At 43.2% G+C, this 20,166-nt stretch overlaps 1 long non-coding RNA gene across 2 annotated transcripts; it reads left to right on the top strand.

Moving 5' to 3' along the window:
• Positions 1-363: 363 nt before the first annotated feature.
• LOC120406729 lies at positions 364-17,551 on the top strand. 2 transcript variants are annotated; one of them, XR_005599534.1, is made up of 4 exons: positions 364-426; positions 6,910-7,108; positions 7,237-7,435; positions 17,211-17,551. It is a non-coding gene; the product is annotated as an uncharacterized LOC120406729 (long non-coding RNA). The 2 variants fall into 2 exon arrangements; XR_005599535.1 differs by lacking the exon at positions 364-426 and adding an exon at positions 492-608.
• The last annotated feature ends 2,615 nt before the right edge of the window (positions 17,552-20,166 follow it).

Below are 20,166 nucleotides of genomic sequence, written 5' to 3'. Positions count from 1 at the left end.
AGGGCTGACATGAAGTTGGATCCTTGGTCTGCCAAGACTTCCTTGGGGAACCTCACTTGGTTGAAAATGGTCAGCAGTGTATCTGCCACTGTGTCTGCTTTGATAGAAGACAAAGCCACTGCCTCAGGGTAACAGGTAGTGAAATCTACCACCACCAGAATATATTTCTTCCCCTATCGGGTCATCTTGCTGAGAGGCCCCACTATGTCCACTGCCATCTTCTGAAAAGTCTCCTCTATGATGGGCAAAGATCTCAAAGCTGCTTTTCCCCTTGTCCCGGGCCTTCCCTACCCTCTGACAGGGATTGCAGAATTTGAAATACTATTGGACAATATTAAAGATTCCAGGCCGGTAAAAGTTCTGTAGCAGCCTCTGCCTGGTATGCCAGATTCCCTGGTGTCCTGAGAGAGGGATGTCATGGGCCAGGTATAGTAGCTTGCAGCGATACTTCTGGGGAACTACTCAGTGCCTGTGTCCCAATATCCACTGACCTTCCTCCCATCCACAAGGACAGCCCCGCGTCCACCCTGTAAACTGAGAACCTTGAGTCCAGAGCATCCAGCCCCCAGGGGAGCTGGGCTGGGAAACTCCTCCCTCCTGAACAGTTGGTAAGCTGCCAGCCCGCCCCTGCCTGGGAAGCCTGCTCCTCCTCTGGCTGGTTCCCTACCCAGTTAACTCTGTGAGGGTTTGATTTGCTCAGTCTGTCCTTGAGCTTGGGGCACTGGATCTGTACATGGCCCCTCTGTCCACAGTAATAACAAGCCATGTTCCGTTGGTCCCCTTGAGCCAGTCGGTTGGTCCAGATGCCAGCTGTTCCCCTTGAGAGGGGGTTCTGCACATTCGTGGCAGTGGTCGAGAGGGTAGCTGGAGAGACAGATGGCGGAGCTGGCGGGGGGAGGAGGGGCAACAGGGTCCACTCAAGAAGCCTCACCCACAGTCTCCCTCGCCATTCTTGAAAGGGGCAGGAGGTACCACTGTTGGGAGGGGGAGAGTGAAGGGGAAAGGCCAACCACTCCTGCCGGCTAGGCTCTGGGTGGGGAGGAGGGTGCTGATGGGGGAGGGGGTTATGGGGATGCCAAATGCAGCAGGGAAGGGGAGTGCGATCACTGGTGTGGGGTGGGCATACCAGCTCCTCCAGCTGCACTGGGAAAGGGAGGGGCTACAATATCATGGCAGAGTGGGGGCAACATAAATGGGGGAAGGGGCACAAGCGCTTAGGGAGGGGACATTAGCGCACAAAGCAAGGAGGCTGAATGAGGGGGGGAGCAAGGGAAGGTAAAGGAAAAAGGGGAACAGAGTGGAAACAGGCCAGGGCAAGCACAGGGACAAACTCTCAGAGGGAAGCCATGTCCCCTGGCTACCGTAGATCTATAAAGGCAAGGCTCAGTGAGGAATTAGTGGTCTCAGGGCTCTGGCACTCTAGGCAGGATAGAGTAATACACAGTCTAAGGGGCTCTGACCCTCTGGACGGGGCAGAGCAGTAAGCAGGCTTTCGCCTGGCCGCCTGGTTCAGGCAGAAAGTGGACAAATGCATGCCTCTTGGCCTCCGGTGAGTAGATTGCCATACTGGCGTGGGACAGCCGTGGGATGGGGGGACTTGGGCTCACCCTCCTCCATCAGGTCCCAGCCCAGGGCCCTAACGGTGGTGAATGGTTTCACCACTGGATTAACTGAGATTCCACCAGAACATGCTGACGTGAATTCTGGCAACACACTGGACTATGTCTCTGGTGTCCATGGGCTACTTCCTACTCCCCTTTTGGAGTGTACCTCTGTCTCCTGGGATTCCTCCATCTCCCCAGAGTACTGATCAGTCCCAGCACCTTCTCTGGGTCCGAGGCGCAGTAGAGTTCCATCTCAGGCACAGGGCTCAGCAGCAGGCAAGAGGCATCTGCTTCCTTCTCCAACTCTGGCACAACTGAGCTGCAGGGCCTGCCTTTTAAATTTCTTGCCCTGCTCCTCTGCTTCCCGCAGGGTGGGAGTGGCAGGTCTGGCTCCACCCACTAGTCTTGGAGGAAAGCCATATCCCCTCACTACATAGTCTTACACAATTGCACATAGAGGAGTTCTATCAGGTGCTGCCTTTGTCGGGAAAAGGGGTCCGTGCCCAATCTGAAGAGAGAGAGGTGCCAGCACGCTATTCTAGGAGATCTACCAGCACCTGTATCCACCGAGGAGAAGGGAAGGGATTTGGTGTTTTAACAGCATATGCTACTGAGTGAGCATTTTATAGCATAGTCCCATTGTTTGCATTGACTGAGATCAGGTTCTTGGTTAATCTCAAAATATTTCAGTACTAATGCTTCTCTGACATCCTTTTTTAACGTTTAAAGCTTTTATTTTGCTAATAATCTCCAGGCCATTCTGTTCAGTCCCAGAAACATGTTCTGAGTGGAACATTTCAGTGTGATAAATTAGGGATGAATTTGCTTAGATATGTTAATATGCCCATCAGACTCTTCTCCTTGTTTTGGGGGTCTCTTCATTGATACCATTGCTCTGATCCTTTTTGGATCGAGTCACACTTCTTTGTCAATGAGTACATGTCCTAGATAACTAATCTCATTCAGTCTGCTCTGGCATTTGTTTTTGTTTCATGTATCATTCCTCTCTGGCATGCTGCAAACATTACACTGTATCTCCTGTTGTGATAATCAACTACTAGTTCTGTTTTATTCAGATTTTTAAAAACCTGATGCTTTGGTGTAACAACTCAGGACCTGAGGTGATCCCAAAGGGAAATCACTTAGACATGCGCCTACACAGAAGGGCAGCTGAAGGTGTGGAGTGTTGCATAGCAACATGGAAAATATTGTTGTACTTTTGAAGTGTAGATGTGATCTCTTCAACAGTGTTCCCTGCTCAGAGTGCAAGTTCCAGAACTTTATTCAAAACTTTTGGCTGTCTACAAATCCACAATTTGTTTGGTTTATGGTAAGAAGAAAATTATTTTCAAGATTTCCATATTTAGTTCAAAGATGACTTTACTCATTCTACTCTACCTACACACTATCATCTTCATACCAACTTTGGACCTGATTTTTCTGACTTACACATGTGTAACTCCATTGACTCAATTTCTGTCAGGTACTTTTCTGTTGGATCCTCCACCAAGCAAAACTCTATATGGTAATGCTCTGTATTATACTCTGGAGGGGGATTGCCTCATTTCCTATCCTGAGATGGGCACACTCGCTCCTCAGAGTCTGCCTCCATCCTCCTCCATGGAACCACACAGCATTAAACATGTTCGCTAACATATGCCAGGCAAGAAAGAAAAAGACAGTGGTGACTGCAGGAGAATCCGGGATGAGCTTGAAAGGGGAGCACTCTACTGTATTTTATTTTATTTCTTTAGACTTATACATGCCACCGTTCAAAAGTAGTACCTACTTTTTTTTGCTTTAGGCACCCCTTGAAAATGTATGCATTGTCTAGCATGTAACTAGGACCAGACTTGGTTGAGGCTTTGAGCTGCTCCTACAATATAAATGGCATCCACAGCAACCAGCAATAATTCAGTAGCAAAAGAACGTAGTTAATAACTTCCACCTGGATCTTCTCATTCCTTCCCTTGAAACCAGGACTGACTGACTTCTGCTCAAGTTCATTTCCCAGTGGATGGTTGCATGTAGTACTTCTAGTTGCCCTTTTTCAGTCTGGAAAGTTCTCAGGGCTCTCTGCAGGCCGAGATGATGCTTCGTTACTGAGGTAGCAGTGCATATTTTGGATGCTGGCCCCAGGTTCTCAGATCCTTGCATTCATATGGATATATATTAAAAAATGGCAAAATAAATCAATCAGAAATCCTGAACAGATGGTGGCAAGGTTCTGATCATGACTCAGCCATGATATAAAATATAACCTGAAATGGTTTTAATAATGTACATGGTGAATTAATTTTTAAATCATTCAGTGAAAAGTTCAGTTGCAAACCAAACATTGAAGAGTAGAGCTATAGTTAGGTTTTAAAAACCCGTATCCTTGTGCTGTATCCTAGGGTTGTTCCTTCCTTCATTGATTACAAATATAACAGGCCAGATCTTCAGCTGGTGTAATTCAGCATAATTCCACTGAGCAATACCATGGAGCAACTTTGATTTATATCAGCTGAGGATATGGCCCAATGTATTCATTGTTTTAACAAGGAAAATGCTCACCCTGGAAATGACTGCTATAACAGGAAACAATTTACAGTACCACCTAGTTCTTAAAATTAATGCATGACCTATGTAATTACCATATTTGCTTCTGTTAACAGTATAGATAAAAGTACACAAAACAGATATTACCCCTTGTTAAACTGATCCAGTGACGATGACAACAACAAATGATATGAGTCAGCAGTGTGCCCTAGTTGCCAAGAAGGCTAATGACATATTAGGCTGTATTAGTAGGAGCATTGCCAGCAGATCAAGGGACGTGATTATTCCCCTCTACTCGACCCTGGTGAGGCCACATCTGGAGTACTGTGTCCAGTTTGGGGCCCCTCTCTACAGAAAGGATGTGGACAAATTGGAGAAAGTCCAGCGGAGGGCATAAAAATGATCAGGGGGCTGGGGTACATGACTTACGAGGAGAGGCTGAGGGAACTGGGCTTGTTTAGTCTGCTGAAGAGAAGAATGAGGGCGGATCTGATAGCAGCCTTCAACTACCTGAAGGGGGGTTCCAAAGAGGACGGAGCTCAGCTTTTCTCAGTGGTGGCAGATGACAGAACAAGGAGCAATGATCTCAAGTTGGAGTGGGGGTGGTCTAGGTTGGATATTAGGAAACACTATTTCACTAGGAGGGTGGTAAAGCACTGGAGTGGGTTACCTAGGGAGGTGGTGGAATCTCCATCCTTAGAGTTTTTTAAGGCCTGGTTTGACAAAGCCCTGGCTGGGATGATTTAGTTGGTGTTGGTCCTGCTTTGAGCAGGGGGATTAGACTACATGACCTCCTGAGGTTTCTTTCAACCCTAATAGTCTATGATTCTATAAAATGCAGAAATTATGCTACTGGGATCAGTTTTTGAATTTATTTTGTGAGCACAACAAAAAGCTAATGCATTTGTGTCTGATGGTATCATCTGTCCTATTAGAACATCAGTAGGACAAGACGTTTTTCTGACAGCTGCTGCAAGTTGTGCTTAGAATCTTAATTGTGCATCTTTGCAGAAGAGTTTATAATAGCTCCTACCGGATATTGTGCTTGACAAACATTATCTAATGGAGCATACCTTTTTGAGAGAGCCTTTTGGAAATAGAAATGGAAAGTGTCTAGGAGGAGAAGAGGGAGGAAAAAGGGAAGGGAACAGAAGAGAGACGAGGGAGGGAAGAAATAATAAGGGTTTGGCTGGTGCCTTGTAAACATGTTTTGCTTGGCACTGTTGAGTTGAACTGGAACTTGCTCAAATCGCCTGTGTACATGTAGGGCCTGATCCAAAGCTCACTGAAGTCAATGGAAAGACTTCCATTGACATCTGTGGCTATTGGATTTTGCTTCTAGTGAGGAAATTATGGTAGCAGCAAGTAACTTGGCAATTATGTTATTTCCCTACTGTGAATAATATACCTTTCTTTTGTGACTGCTTCATTTAGTGTATCTAGGTCTACTCAGATGTGGAAGTGCCCGTTTTTACATAAGTCACCACAGGGGCACAGTGGTTCAGTAATTACTTTTTTATTATGGTGATCTGGTAGCACTTAAAGGCCCCCACAGAGATCAAGTTCCCATTGTTAGGCACAGTATGTACATAGACTAAGGCACAGTTCCTACCCTGAAGAGTTTAGTATCTGTATGCTCAAATATGCGTTTCTTCTCCATACTCATCTATTATCATTTATATGGTGGTAGTGCTTAGACATTTCAAACTAGTTGGATCCTCGTAAAGCTAAGTATTAGGCAAACATATAGTAAATGAAGGCCCTGCCCCAAAACGCTTACAGTTAAGAGGCAACAAGTGAATGAAACAAGCAACCTGTTTCTTTCTTTTTGATATAGAGCTTCTGCTTAGATCCTTCCCCTACCCCTGGCTCGTGTAGCTTCCCAGGACAGTTTTAAAGAAATATTTATACATTTCGACATGGATCGACGCTGTGTAAAAATTTCCAAATTAGCAGAGTGATCTTTGTGATGTTTTTCCACCAGAAATATGTAGCTGGGGGCTATTTTGTTTTCCAAATAAAGCTCTGCATTCATCAGAACAGAAATTTTGAGGTAAAGCATATCACAAAAAAGGGTGAGTTTCCCACGGCAGGACCACATGTTTTCGTTGTCAGCCTGGAAGCCAACATGAATGTGAATGATGAGCTGGAGCCTGCCAGAAATCCTGAGGAAGAGGAGGAGTGTGCCAGCCCCTGGATTGGGGGACTGATGGAATCAGAGAGCAGCAGCAGCAACGTGCCTGTGCTGAGTGATTGCCTGCTGAGTCCAGCTGGGCTGATAGTTTGATTTGTATGCAATTTCGCTGGACTTTGATAAAGGACTCTGGGGTGGACTCTGTACAGTGGCCTGGCTGGAAGGCTAGGACACTCCTATGGTTGAAGCAGGTCAAAAGAAGGTAGATGCAGCTGAAGCAAAAGTTGTCCAGTGCTGCAGCCAGAGGGCACGTTGGGGAAGCATCTTTGCCAGAGGCCCATTCATGGTTGTTTATGGTGCAGTTTTTATAGGACTTCAGTCCATTATTAGAATTGGTCCAAAATTTCCCTCAAAGCTGTCTTTCAATGGACAATGTTCATTGAAAATGCTTACTTTCCAGGGAAAATGTAGACATTTTGCCAAAAACCAAAACCATTTTCAAATCTTTTAGTTTTGAGGAAAAGTCAAATTTTTCTATAGGAATTCAGATTAAAATGAATTTTTTGTTTGCATGCGGAAAAACACCCCATTTTCTGACTATCTCTAATTATCATATTTGCATTTCTGTAGCACTTCCCGGCCCCAAGTGAGCTCGGAATCGGATTATACAAGGAGAAGAACATAAATCTTATCAGACAGCCCTCTGCTCTTGAAAGCTTATGGTCTAAATAGACAAGATGGACAAAGGGTAAGAGTAAGAAAGTGACTCGCATACATTCACACAAGAAGTCTGCGATAAAGCTGGAACTGAACACAGTCTGATCGCCAGGTTAGTGTCTTAAGCACAAGACCGTCTTTGTTCTCTGACATGTCATGAAACATTTTAAAGGGAAATGCAGAGAACGCCCTTTTAGGTGCTGTTTATAGTAAACTTTGTATGTTATACTTGTTTTATAGATCAAGTTTTGCAAGTGTAAATTCTTCCAACGCAAAAAGGAGAACAAATGACATAATACATCTGTTGAGGATCTGGCCCATTGTATTTCACTGTTAGGTGCACAGTTTGCTGATGAACTGTGTAAGATTGGGTTGGCACACAGTGAACAGTGCCAAAGCAGAACATCCGGGCCCATCGGAACTGCCACTGCGTGGCTGGGTAAGTGAAGTTTCATCTACACCTTTGGAATGTTGCACAGAGTGTAAATAATAATATCATCCTACATGCATTCAGCACCTTCCCTTGTGAAGGATCTCAAATGACTAAAGTAAATCCCAATAAAATAGATAAAAGCATTAAATAAAAAGTAGAGTTTCTGACATAACTTCATGCCCATCTAAAGCTGGCTCTGCTATTTGGAGATTGTTCAACAGTCTAGAGGACATCAGAATTCCAGCTACAATGTGGCTGATGGATGCTATTGTCATTTTTCCAGTGAAAAAAATATGCCCCCTAGACAACCATTAGTGAAGAATCTCTATCAGCGTTGAAGGAAACATCATTCAACTGAATGTGCCATTTGCTCTCCTTTCCGTGTTGAAAGAAAGGAAAAGTGCATTAACAGAAAGCAAAGGATCTTGAGATCATGTGGCCTGGGAATCAGGCACAGAATATACTGCTAAGGAGAAGAGGCTTTGAGAGACAGTCATAGCAAGTACTGTGGAACATACTGCTGCACAGTCCTAGAAGCTTGTCTTTGGTGAATGTCTGTCTTGCTGTGTTAATAGATTTAGGATGAAATTCACCCCTGTGCAGAGGACCAGCACAAGCCCTAGGCAACAATTACTCCCCACTTAAACCATATTTGGTGTTTCTACCACTGATCCTGAACTGTTAAAAGTCTGGTTTCCTTGTAACTGGTATTTTTCATTCTGAGTGTGCAGATAGTACAGAGGGTAGGCACCTTGGAAATTCAACAGATGGGGAATTTGCTAGGGATTGTCTGAAATAGGTACAAGGAAAATAATCTGAATGGAACAGTGGTTTCTGCTTCATCAAATATCTTTATTGGATGCACCTTATTCCTGCTTACTTCCTGTGGGCAGCCCACTTGACAGTGTTAAATGAGGTATCTGAAAAGACTAAGTCTCACTTCAGTAGGCTCACAGTAGACAACCATTCCCAGGGTTCTTGGTGGTTGGACAGTCTGTCTGTAGCTGCGGATGCTTCGATATGAGTTCTGTCTGACTAGAGATTAAGATGATGGAGTATAACAGAGGAACCTGTTTTTTAACTTCATATAGAGATGTGGTGGTCATTTATAATTCAGCATCATTTTACTTTGAAATTCATGTAAATATGTAAGTTTTGATTCTTCTAGTCATTCATCCTTTTGCAATTACACTTGAAGCTCTCTTCGCTGTTTGTAAAATGGGGTGCACCTAAACATTTCTTCTATTTCCATCCTGCCAAAAAAGGTGGTCCTGCTCCTCGGTGATCAAAAAGGAAGCAAAGAGAAGAACCATCTCTGCTGATTGCCTGCTGTTCACATGGAAATGCTACTGCCAGTTCATGTTCATTCCTATTCTCCACAGAGCAGCGGCATGAGCCTCAGTGGGTAAGTCTACACTTCAAGGTGTAAATTCCTGCTTGAGGAGACATTCCCACACTAGCACCGATCAAGCCAGCATGCTAAAAATAGAAATGTAGCCACCACGGCACGAGGGACTAGCCACTGCAAATACAATCCCATCTGGGATGCAAGGTATGCCCTGGGGCAGCTATCCTCCTTTGTTGTGCCTCCATCCATAGCTTGACTTCTATTTTTAGCACACTAGCTTGATCAGTGCTAGTGTGGGAATGTCTCCTCTAGCTACACCTCCAACTTGAAGTATAGACGTACCCTCTATTGGCGTGTTTGTCCCAATATGAACAGGGATTTGAGTTTACTCATCAGTTAATCTGATTGTTTTGTAAATGTTTTTTGAGCTCTCTTATGCATTAACTCTTTGATCTTGCAGGTGTGGGGAGGTTGCTGAGGAGGGGGAACTTATGGGGTGTTTTGGCCATGGAGGGTTGGTTGCTGTCTAAGCGATGATGGAATTTTATTCTATTTCAGTTTACTAAAGCTCTGCCCTCAAGTGCTGTTGAGACAGGATTCTGTCCTATAAGGCCTGATATTCTGGGACTTTTGCCTATATCATCAGAAGTTGATCAGTTGTCAGGTTCCGATGGTTGTGTTGTTGCAATCACTTTGACAGGAGAGGGACAATAAGAATTTCCATTGGTGATTTCCACAGTCTCATTTTCCTCTAAACGTCTTGTGTTTCACTTGCTATGGCTGCATTCCATAATGTTTTGTCTGAACTACACGGTAAACTCCTAAGGGCAAGGACCGTGCCTTTCAAACTACCCTGTGAACTTGTGGTGCCCCATAAGAAACTATGATGTATTCTAGCCCAGTGGTGTTTTTCTCTAGTAGGTTTTGAACTCTACCTTGTTCTATTCAAGCCAGTGGGAATTTCATTATCAGTTCATCCACTTATGTACGAGTCGTTCAGCCTCATATGGTTTTATTCCACCTCCTGCAATCCCCCAAAGATGACCACCTGCTCCCTAGTGCTAATGCTTTCACTCTCTATGGTGTCCTATCAGTTAGCCCTTTTATGCCCCTTTTCTGTTTCAAGCTAGTACTATTCTGCTGTTCCTTTGCAGAACATTGTTAGGTGATGACATTTCTTTCCTTTATTTTTTTTTATTTTTCTGTGTCACAGTAACTCCAAACTGGTCAATTACACTGCATAAACCAATGCAGCAGCACAAATGATTCACCTGTTAAAAGGGGCTGTATGGTATTTTTTAATTTGCAGCAAGAATTGAAAGAAAAGGTCAGCATTCAATGAATCAGTGGGGCTGCACTGACGCACTAGGAAACTAAAGAATTTCTGTAAGTTGCTGATGTGTGAGACCAGGAATAATAGAGGGAAGCAACGGCTGGGGTAATATGGTCTTTTTGGTGTCCACTGTCATCAGAAAAGGTTTAAAAGATTTGAACCATGAGGCTATGCACATTATTAGCCTACGTAATTATGTGACGTTATTACTGGGTCCCCTCTCTCTCTCACACTCACATGCACACACATCCGCCTCTTCCCTCCAATTGAATCTTACAACTACTAATTGGGTCTTAATCTGTATGGTAAACCCTTCAGCGAAGGGACCATGTCCACCTCTATGGCTTTAGAGATTGCAGAACAATGGGCCTGTGTTTCTGTATTGTAAATGATAAAGGGGAGGGAAGAAGAGCTGTGGGAAAGCAAATAAGCATTTTAAAAAAGTGGGGGCAAAATGCTCCCTCCTGGTGGAAACTATTAGAAGAGTAGAAGGTGGGGATTCTGGCCATAACCGAAGGCTATGTAAAGAGCAAAAAACAAAACAAAAACAGACAGAAAAAGGAGGGCCGTGTCTCTCCCCACCCCAAATAACTCACTAGCATAGAGATAGCCCTAGATGAAGTGCACTGGCTTTACAGTGGTTGGGAACAGGTGGAGGCCATCTCCAGAAAGCATCAGAGGAACTACTTTGATACTGCAAAAGTTTGAAAGGAAGTATCCGGACTAGGATGTGGGCAGTCTTAGCTAGTGGTCAGAGCAGGATGGTCAGACCCAGAGTCTAAGCCAGGGGTCAGAGCCAGAACCAGACTCCAGGAACGAAGCCATGTGTATGGTGGTGATTCATTCCTGTGGTAGGGTCCAGCCAATCCACAAGCCAGAAACTGGTCTGGTGACTCTCAGAGCAGGTATGGAAGACTCACAGGAGGAACAGCTCAGTTTGTTCTACTTCACTCCAGGGCTTGGGACTCTTCCCTGCCTCATAGTGGTAACAGATTCCCCGAACCTTAGCCTGGTCTAGCCCTGCTCTTGCTGCAGCCTTGTTCCTAGTCCTGCTCCAACCTTATTTTCACACTGGCCTTGCTCCAATCCCACTGATATAATTGACATGTTTTGCCCAAAATATGCCTTGTGAGGTATTATTCTAAAAGTCTTGATTGGCTGAACATTAATATCCTGTTAAGTTATATGTATTATCATTATATATGAAGTTAAAGTTTTGGTATGTAGGTGCTACTGAAACATGTTGTGAGGTTGGGAACACCCACAAACAACCTTTCAGGTACAACAATAAAAAGGCCAAACAATGTTGATGGCCCATTGAGAAAATACACACACTCACAAGAATTACCCCAGGAACTAGGCACAATAGAAACAGCTCAGAGATAGCACTACACAATGGGAACTCTTTGACCCAGGTCACAGCAAAATATATTTCCAGCAACTTGGAAAAAGATCTAAAAGGGGGGAGTGATTTCCCACTCCCCACACAAGAGAACACTTTGAAACACCTGAGTAACAAAGACTGAACTGGGGGAAGTGATGGTCCCAGGCTAAAGAGATTTCTAGCCTGTGTATGGAAGCCTGATAGATTGTTTAAACTCTCTAAAAGGGTGAGACACAGCTTAATTCAAATCTTATCTAGTATATTAGGCTTAGATTGCAATTTTGTTTATTTGCTAGGTAATCTACTTTGATCTGTTTGCTATCACTTAAAATCTATCTTTCTGTAGTTAACCTATTTTATGTTTTATCTAAAACAGTGTGGTTTGATTAAATGCTTGGGGAAAAATCTCAGCCCAGGAACGAGAGTTGGTGCATGTCCACTTTCCTTTGTAGAAGTGGTGGACTGGGTAATAAATTCATACTGGTCAGGATGGTACAACTCTGGGGTCCTACGCTGGGGAATTGGGGGTATTTTACCCAGAGCTTCTCTATTGTTGGTTCATGCAGTGGCTGGTCAGAACATTCATGAACACAGCTGGGTGTGGCCTCTGCCTGTGGATGTTGGTGTGAGTGTAAGCTTGGAGGGCTTTGCAGCTTGTCATAATCCAAAAGGGAACCCTGATTGGTGAGAGAGCGGGCTTAGCTGTACCCCAGTTCCAGGTGGCACCCCGGGGATGACCCGTCACAGGCCTTCATGCGTTTGGGAACATGGATATTGTCTGCAGAATCCCAGGAATGGTTTTGTGGTCCATAGGCTTCCCAGTCAACCAAATACCAAGGTTTATCTCATTTTCTTTTGGAGTGGAGGATTTCATAGATGATCTTGTCATGACTTTGGATGAGACTCAGAGTGGATGGTGGTTGGGAGCAGTGATGGATTGGGTCTTGCATCTAGGGCTTCGGCAATGACATGTGGAATGCTGAGTGTACCTGGAAGGATTGAGTCAGAGATGACTGGGTTGATTTGGTGGTGAATTTGGTAGGGTTGTATTTGCCCACATTTGGTTCAAATGATTGCAAGTTCCATAGTCACTGAGTAGTCTCAATTAGGTACTGCTGCTGGCTTCTGGAAACTGCACTTCCTAATTACTTTCTTTGGCAGACACTGTTTCAACTGATTTCTCTTTTGCACTTCAACACCAAGCCAATTCAGAAAAGAATATTGCATTCTGCATAGTGAAGAGACTTAAACAATTTCAGAGTGTTCATATGAATGTCTGTGACTGTCCCTCACGACATAAAAGCATGCCTAGATGCAAAGCTGATAGCTGTTCATAACACTTGACAGATTTTACCGTGAACTGAAAATAGGCATTCACAAAACAAAAAATCCAATTTCCCAAAGCTGATAGATTGAACTGACCCAGAGAAAATAAAAGCAATCTTAGGCTTTCCAGTACTCAAACACACTTTGGTATTACTAGGCCCTGTACAATTCCAGAACAAAAAGATGGGCCTTGCCCCAAAAAGCTCACCACCTAAGCTTTTCCGAGCAGTGAGCTTGTGTTCCACATGCCTCTAAAGTGCTGAGTACACTTAGCAATATATAAAATTGTGTTTTCATAAAATACCACTGTTTTGCTGCAAGACCCCGTAGGTGGGAATTCCAAAAGCGCTCAGCATTGGCCTAAGTCTGCTACCACTTTATTCCATGACAGAACTCCCACTGACTTCCAAGTGAGCAGATCTAAGTCTACACTGAGTGCTTTTGAAACTCCTATCTGCAGGGAAATCTGGGCTCAGACCTGCTCCATTTACACAACCACACAGAGCGCTCCTTTATGACCATAGTGCAGGGACCTGGAATAACCCGCAGAGGGAAAACTGCTATGAAGGCAGGAGCACTAATGATTCCACTCTGGGAATATACTAAAGTACTGGTGCACAGGAGCAGATGCCTCATCTTTTGGACATGGGTCACTGCTTATGCAATTTCAACAAGATAGCAAGTGATCAGTGACCATAATTTCCAGTGGCCTTATAGGAATAAGAGGATGGGAAACATGCTCATACCGGGGAGGAAAAAAAACACTTTCAGTAATATGTCTTGCAAATGCATTTGCAGTCTCAACCATCTAAAACCACTCAAGCCTTAGTTGGCATTTTTTAGTTCAAAATCCTGTTTAAACTTCTGCAGGGAATCCAAAGTTTTCTTCTTAGACATCTGCACTTTTAAGAAATTGAAAGATGTCACTCTTTCTGGGGCTATTCTTAAGCAACCTATGACAAAGGAGGAGAAAACTTAAAAGGCGTTCAAGTCTATATTAACTCAATAACAGAGACTATCCCTCCAGCCAATTAGAGCAAATAATGGCAGCTCAACATATGGATGACAGCTGCCAGCAACTTGTCAGACTCTAGAGAACTAGTTGGAGTTATAGGACAGAACCATCTGTCGAGAAGATTGTTCATTGACAAGGATGTAATAATCTCCATATGCTAAAAAGTCTTGCTCCTGCAACAATGAATAGTAACAGCAAAATCTTTGCCAGAGGAGGTGCTATTGAAAATTCACAAGGGGTTCCAATGCATATTCAATTGCCAGCGGAGGCTGCTGCCCAATAGCAAATGAAAGAAGTGGTAGAAAACTGACATGACAAATAGTCTATCTTGAAGAGCCAGAAGTGATGTCACCTACAAAGGTCTTAGCAGAGAGTGGCAACAGAATTATTCTTTGGGAAAGAACTCAGACCTCTTTGTAGCAGACTTCACTGCACATACTGAAATAGCAAAAGTTGGAGGAAACCTGTTCACCTTGTCATTCAAAAACCCAAGTTCATTCTTGATTGACAGAGTCTAAGATCCACTGATGCTAGATAATAATCTGCATTTCTTTCGAAACAGCCTTTTATAGAGATGGCCATGGACCTGGACTGTGATGACCAGCAGCTCTTCTTACCAATCAAATGAGGCTCACTAGCACAACTGGCAACTTCACTGGAACATGGATATTCCCCAGCAAACTCTTACTAGGAAAAAGCCTTCATATTCCACTTCCAGAGCCTTCAAAATAGCTTCACATCCAAGAGCTGTGAACATGGAAGGTTTCAAACAGAAAGCTGCAGTATGGACATGTTAGCCTGACTGTGAGAGCCAGGAAGCTACAGAGTAGAAAGGAGACTTGAACTGATATCACTCTGGTTTAGGGCCAGGCACTACAGATTGTTCAGGAGGCCAACTCAGGACACACTGTGGTTGAGGGTCTTCCCAAATGTGCTTCACATGCAGATGAGTATTTAAACCAAGAGAGAAACTTGGCCTGAAAGCTCCCTTATTTTGTCTCTCAGACTTTCCCAAGTTCAGTAGCCAGGCCCTGGGGAACCAGAGTGAGCACATTCAGCTAAGAAAGATTTTCTGATGCTGAGGTGAAAAGTATCATAAGCACTGCTTCTTCCCACTATGCATGTACACTGAGGCTCTAGCTAAGCCTGGGCCTGACCTAAATTCTACACTTTTTTCTTAGTGTAGATGCAGGGTAACACCTTTTCCTTGATTTTTAGCAGGTCAAGTTTAGATCAGACATAGCTAGCATGTGTTAACTAAACCAGACCTAAACTTTCCCCAGTCTAGAGACTTGTATAAAAACCACAGTTGAAAGCCAAACCCCTCCAAAAGAAAGTTGGTGATATGGATAGTCCCTCCCCATTGTTAGGCTGGCAGAAGTGAATGCCCTATCTACAGGATATGAGCCCTTACATTTGAGTTGGAGTCAGTCATTCAGATCCACAATGTTCAAGTGACTTTAAGTTCCTCCTTAGAGTTAGCTGTATTGCAGAGAGTTTCTGGGCAGAGGTAGGGGGAGATCGAGATGGAGGTATACGCATGGCCCTTCCCTCTCACTTAAAATGAATGGTCTCCTCAGTGCTGAGGCCATTTCTAATGTCACCCGATTGTCAAAACAGGCATGAGAGGATGCACAGTGAGCTGCTAACTCATTTACCTTTGGCGCCTGATGCAAACGGGTTGGCTGCCACCCCATGTGTCCACTCATGGCCGGGGTAGTTCTGCTGTGAAAAGTTCTTTTGCTTCTTTTGGCAGTGGGGTAGGACATGGGGGTGAAGAGCTCTGAACATTTCTTCACAACCCTTTTCCCAAAAGCCAGGGGGAATATGGTAGGGGTTGTGGGAAGCGCCATTGTTCCCATCCTGGAGAAGCTACTGGAGAAAGTCAGGGAAAGGAGAATGTTGTTTTCCTCTCCAAAAGTCCCAGGAGAAGGATGATTTAAGAGCCAGGGTTTGGGGGGTGGGGAGGAACTTTTGCTTCCTCCCCTCAGGCAATGAGGAGGGAAGCTGCAGAAAGATGGGGAAGGTTTTTTATTCTTCTTTCACAAAGGTTAAGAGAAGGGAAATAGCAGAGTTGTGGCCGGTGGGTTCTTCAATGGAGTCCCTTTCCCCAAGTAGCAGGGAGGGACACTGGAGAGCTGGGTAGGCGGAAATCCAGCATCAGTCGGAAGAATCAGCCAGTTTAGCTCAGGTCATGGATACCGAAAGGAGGGCTGCAGGGCTCGTTCACAGAACACAGGTCACTCAACAGCCTTGGAAGTGGTCGAGGGACGAAGGGAAAGAGCTGACATTGCCGTTGCATCTCAAAAGCCACAGCAGCAGAAAGTCCAGGGCTTGTCTGCATGGGGAAATAAACTGAAATGGCTATTCTGGAATAACTGGAGGGTAAATCCAGAAAAGGCACTTATTCTGGGATAACCCTTCCCACATGGGGGCTCATACCAAATAACCAGTCTGGAATAAATATTCTGGAAGAACTATTTGTTGTAAGTTTCCCCACCTAGGCAAGGCAGAGGGCAACACCTGCTCTCTCTACAAAAAGTGTTTAAAAAGCCTAGGTCAAGAGGTGAAAACAGTCAAATTGTGGTGGGGGAAATAACTCAGCCAGCTCACAGAAAGCACAGTAAAGCCGCAGACTCAGGAGTAATTGGGTGGGAATGGGAGAAAAGTATGGTCCATTTGCAAAGAAACCAGAACCAGCCCAAGGCTTCAGAAGAACCGACCTGTGATGCTTGCAGCAACATGGGGGAGGGATAGAGATGTCACAACAAGAGAGACACTCCCAGTTGAAGTTTAATTTTACGTAGACCAGAAGATGGATTAGTTGGGCTAAAATATTTTAATGATTCCAGAAATGCTTGCCATAAATTACTTAAGAGAAACTAATGTATGTAATTCTATCAGAATCTGACACTATCTTCATATCCATGTAACTTTTGTACCCTATGTATGGTATCTATGAAGGATCTGTACCTATGAATCTATGCATTAGACTACTGTATTCAATTTGTGGTCTATTGATATATCTATGTAATTTACTGTATGTAATATCTGTATCTATGTAATTTATGTAATACCATAACTAATATCTGAATCTGTGTAATCTCTGTGCATTGATGTATTTAGGTAACCTACTCTGTGATATATCTGTGTTTATCCAATCTGTGTAATTTATAAAGCTCTGTATTGATATTTAGGTAACCTACTGTATATAACATCTGTATTGATGTAATCTATGTAACAACTCAGTCTATGTAATCACTATACTGTTGTACTTAAGTAACCAACTATATGTAATCTCTGTATTGATGTCCTGTATTCAATATCTGTATCTATGTAATGGATAGTAAAAGTTTTGATTTGCTTTTTCAAAAGACGCAGCCATGGTGAGATGCAGTGGCAAAGCCAGAACTGGCTGTAAAGGAACTGGAAAAAATGAGGCCCATCTCCAAGGCACCGAGGGACAGCCTGCTTTTTGAATGAATACAGCAAATATTTCCGGCGGATAGGAAAGTGACAAGGGCAAGAACAACCCTGGTAACAGCACCAGAGCATTTTAATTGTACAGACTGTAGAAAATGAATTAGCTGGGCTAAATTATTTTAGCATCTCCAGATAGCAGCAGAGCTTGATGAGAAGACAAATTAGCTTATTGAGATAATTCCAAATATGTAATATCTCCTGATTAGGCCATTTGCATCCTCTCCTTTCCTAATAAAGACTCTTTTATTACTAATAATATAAACAGGATCTTACAGGGAACCCATGGGAGGGCTACAGCCTAATTTTTGGAGAACCTGTCATGTTGGGCATGCTACAAGGGCCTGTTGGGAATTTGCACATCACAATACTCAGTGATGCCACAATGAGGGTCAGTCACACTATAAACTTGGCCTGTGATGTGATACTGATATCTGAGTAAAAGATAGATATTAGAGATGGGCCTGAGCCAAACTTCCAGACCCAAGCAACACTGAATACAGTTTGGGGAAAGTCTGGTCCAGATCCATTGGATTGGTCCACTCTTTCAGTTATGTATTTGATTTAGAAAAGAAATCTGAACTAACCACTTAAAAAAAAAAAAGCAGGGCATAATATCACATTCCCATCTGTCTCCTAGGGTGCCATGAGCATCAATTAGTTGCATAGTGCTTTGAATATTTAAAATGCTATATAAAAATTAGTACACAATGACTGTCTGCACAGGAAAAGCATATGCTAAATTTGAACATGTAGTAACTGGGGATGGCAGTTAACCCCAAAATAATGCCACAGATAGACTGTGTAGGTTCACAAAGAATGAACATGCATATGCCAAGACAAGTTTCACTTCCATCCTCTTTTAACTACGCCAGTTCCAGGAAATATGGCGTTTTTGGAGTGGTTCATGTGCCTGGAACTTCAATAATGCAAATAGATATGGCCCAATGACATCTGAAGCATTTGAACTCTATTACATCAAGTTGTTAAGGGAGATTATTCTCTTTGGGTACATAAAATAAAGTCCTCTATAACCTATACACTCTTCATTGCACTTGACAGTCCTGGAGAGTGACAGAGTAAGAAAGTTGGTTCTGTGGTTACATCGAAACCAAAATAGAACCAGATTGCTGGCACTTAAAAAGGTCCTAGAGCAGTTTTTAAACTAAGGGCTGGGGGAAAGTGGACAAGTAGAGAGGAGCACGTGGTTTGGACAAAGACATACCTTAGGGGAGGATCTACTAGAGAATCTCTATTATGTCCTAGGAAGGAGGAGAGTATGGAAGATAATACAGGTAAGATCTGATGAGAAACAGTCAAATGAAAAAAAAGTCTCATTCAGTTACATCATGTAATGGGACACAGCTAAAAAGTGACAAGTTTTTGAAGTACTTATATACCACTTCTAGAAGTCTAAATAATAAGATTGGTGAACTAGAGTTCCTAGTATTAAATGAGGATATTGATATAATAGGCATCACAGAAACTTGGTGGAATGAGGATAATCAATGGGAGACAGGAATACCCGGGTACAAAATATATCGGAAAGACAGAACAGGTCATGCAGGTGGGGGAGTGGCACTACATGTGAAAGAAAGCATAAAATCAAATCAAGTACAAATCTTAAATGAACCAAACTGTACCATAGAATCTCTATGGCTAGTAATTCCATGTTCGAGAAACAAGAATATAGCAGTAGGGATAACCAAACACCTGACCAGGATGGTGATAGTGACTGAAATCCTCAGGGAGACTAGAGAGGCTATTAAAATAAAAAACTCAGTTGAAATCCCCCATTACTATTATCCACATATCGACTGGGTACATATCGCCTCAGGACGAGATGCAGAGATAAAGTTTGACACCTTAAATGACTGCTTCTTGGAGCAGCTAGTCCTGGAACCCACAAGAGGAGAGGCAAGTCTTGATTTAGTCCTAAGTGGAGCACAGGATCAGGTCCAAGAGGTGAATATAGCTGGACCATTTGGTAATAGTGACCATAGAATAATTAAATTTAACATCTCTGTGGCAGGGAAAACACCACAGCGACCCAACACTGTAGCATTTAATTTCAGAAAGGGGAACTACACAAAAAAGAGGAAGTTAGTTAAATAGAAATTAAAAAGGTACAGTACCAAAAGTATCAGAGGGGTAGCCATGTTAGTCTGGATCTGTAAAAGCAGCAAATAATCCTGTGGCACCTTATAGACTAACAGACGTTTTGGAGCATGAGCTTTCATGGGTGAATACCCACTTCATCGGATGCATGTGGTATTCACCCATGAAAGCTCATGCTCCAAAACGTCTGTTAGTCTATAAGGTGCCACAGGATTCTTTGCTGCTTTTACAGTACCAAAAGTAAAATCCCTGAAAGGAACCTTTTTAAAGCTGCATGGAACCTTTTTAAAGACACCATAATAGAGGCTCAACTTAAATGTATAACCCAAATTAAAAAAAAACTATAGTAAGAAAACCAAAAAAGAGCCGCCATGGCTAAACAACAAAGCAAAAGAAGCAGTGAGAGGCAAGAAGGCATCCTTTTTAAAAAGTGGAAGTTAAATCCTATTGAGGAAAATAGAAAGGAGCATAAACTTTGGCAAATGAAGTGTAAAAAATTAATTTGGAAGGCCAAAAAAGAATTTGAAGAACAGCTAGCTAAAGACTCAAAAAGTAATAGCAAAAACTTTTGTAAGTACATCAGAAGCAGGGAGCCTGCTAAACAACCAGTGAGTCCACTGGACGATCGAGATGCTAAAGGAGCACACGAGGACGATAAGACCATTGCGGAGAAAATAAATTAATTCTTTGCATCAGTCTTTATGATTCAGGATATGAGGGAGAACCCCAAACC

The sequence above is a fragment of the Mauremys reevesii genome, linkage group 5, assembly GCF_016161935.1.
Source record: "Mauremys reevesii isolate NIE-2019 linkage group 5, ASM1616193v1, whole genome shotgun sequence".
Taxonomy (NCBI): domain Eukaryota; kingdom Metazoa; phylum Chordata; order Testudines; family Geoemydidae; genus Mauremys; species Mauremys reevesii.
This window is presented reverse-complemented; position numbering and strand designations above follow the sequence as displayed.